General features: G+C 37.8%; 1 long non-coding RNA gene across 1 annotated transcript; it reads left to right on the top strand.

Annotated features, from left to right (window-relative positions):
• Window positions 1–551: 551 nt before the first annotated feature.
• Window positions 552–1,277, top strand: LOC135433313 (uncharacterized). Its single transcript, XR_010437078.1, has 2 exons — window positions 552–1,003; window positions 1,059–1,277. It is a non-coding gene; the product is annotated as an uncharacterized LOC135433313 (long non-coding RNA).
• Window positions 1,278–2,004: the final 727 nt, after the last annotated feature.

The following is a 2,004-nucleotide window of genomic DNA, read 5'->3' as shown; positions in this document are numbered from 1 at the left end:
TGTGGGTTCTGTGTGCCTTGTCAGCAGGTGTGCCAGCGTGTGTGCCGGCGGCGTGTGCATTCGTAGGGGTCCAGTAGCCCGCTTCGGTATTATAAAGTAGGTCAGTTGTTGTATATATGATGCCAATAAAAGTTAATGTGTCCTTGTGTGAATGGCATATGGAATGCCGGTATTTGCTCCAGCATGTTGATATTTTTTAATATTTATGGAATTTTAAAATGACAGTTAACATATTTACGTGGAGCTGCGCCCAGTTGAAATTGTGTCATTTATTTGAAATCGACTCGCAAAATATCGTCAAACACTATCAACTGCTATCAGCTATCCAGATACCCTGTATTTACTTATATGTTGTGTGTTTTTATTGTCAAGTTATCTTATCCCTTAATAGCAAGTTCATAAATCATATAAATGAAAAAAAAATACTTTTAGGAGGGTGAACGCTGATAGCAAATTTCCTGTTTTTGCAATCTTATCTATAAGAAATTTGTTAGATAAAGTCAAAATAACACAGAACGTAAAAATTCGTTGTAGTATCTTTTTGACACAACTAAAATGCAGAGCTACGCATGCAATGTAACAATATTAGACCTCAACGACTATTGTTTGGAGTCAATTTGTGATTATCTGGAGGGAGAAGATCTTATTAACTTTGCAGAGACCTGTAGTCGTGTTCGGCAGGTGTTCAAGCATTGGGCCAGCTTTCGTTATGTCAATTTCTTTGTTGTTGAGGAGATTTCTACATATGAACTCAAGTTGCTGTCGATTGTTGCAGAATATGTAAAAAAACTGTGCATCTATGTTGATGATTTGAATGTTTTCCTATCCAGGAACTATGGGAAAAAGAAAAATTATTTTTTTCAAAAGTTCTGTATGTTAATAAAAGATATGAAAAGTCTGCAAAGTTTTGGTTTGTGGCAGTATAAAAAAAAAGTTTGCATGAGAAGTATATTTTTAGCTATTCAGGAGGAGAATTTGAAGCACTTACAAATTTGCGCTCAGAGTGAGTACATGTGCCCCCTTAGATAAAATCTAGCTATATCTGAGTATGTTTTTAGAATGCGAAGCAGCTGCTCTGCGGCCCTTCACGCAACTGGAGATGCTATCATTGAACGTGCCGCTGAGCTCCAAGGATTTGTTGAATTCGTGCCAGTCAATGAGACATCTGCGCGCACTGCACTTGACGGATCGAGTGGGCAATTCAAGCCTGAAGGATATCATATACCATTGCCCAAACTTGCAAGAACTTAGTTTCTATATAAAAAACAAGAAAAATACTCTTAACTGCAAAGGATCACAAGGTGCAGGCATAGCAGACATATTTGGTGCCTTAGCAGACAAGGCCAAGTGCTTGAAGTCGTTAACTGTTCATGGCCTAATATGTGATCTGAACCAGGCCGAGCAGTTGGCTCGAATCAGTACCTTAAAGATACTCAAATGCAGCTTTACCAATGCTGATTGTGTACGGGCTTTGAGGCATCTCACTCTTTTGGAAGAGCTACGAATAGCCTTTAAATGTGACTTTAATATTACTTGGATATATTTAGACCTGATAAGGGAATGCACTCACCTGCATTTGTTAAGCATAATGGATTTTAATGTACAACCAGATTTCGCAATTAAAGCGGCTGAAGTGCGAAAAGAGTTTGTAAACAGGCGACCTTTGGTGCTGTCTATTTATGGTCATCGAAATTCTACAATCGAACCAACTGCAGCTGAAATAGATAAAAAGCTTGTGTTATACCGCTGTATGACTCTTCAAGAATTACTAAAATTGTGAAAAGTGTGGAATTGGTCAAGTAATGCCGCTCCTATTCGTAAATGTGATACATCCGGGAAAATGTCAACAAAACATTTGTGTGATTTATACCAGATATTTGTGATAATTCATGTGGGATGCATGGAAAATGGAGGTATAAGGTTGAAAGGAACAAATTTATTTGTCACCCAATCATTTCTGTATTTCTCTGAATGGAAATCGGGCTTCAGCTCGGTATTCATAAT

Source organism: Drosophila montana, unplaced genomic scaffold (genome assembly GCF_035044405.1).
Source record: "Drosophila montana isolate Dmon_TW-CO22-7 unplaced genomic scaffold, ASM3504440v1 contig_3217_1, whole genome shotgun sequence".
Classification (NCBI taxonomy): Eukaryota; Metazoa; Arthropoda; class Insecta; order Diptera; family Drosophilidae; genus Drosophila; species Drosophila montana.
Note: the sequence above shows the minus strand (reverse complement) of the source record. Positions and strands in the feature narration are given on the sequence as shown.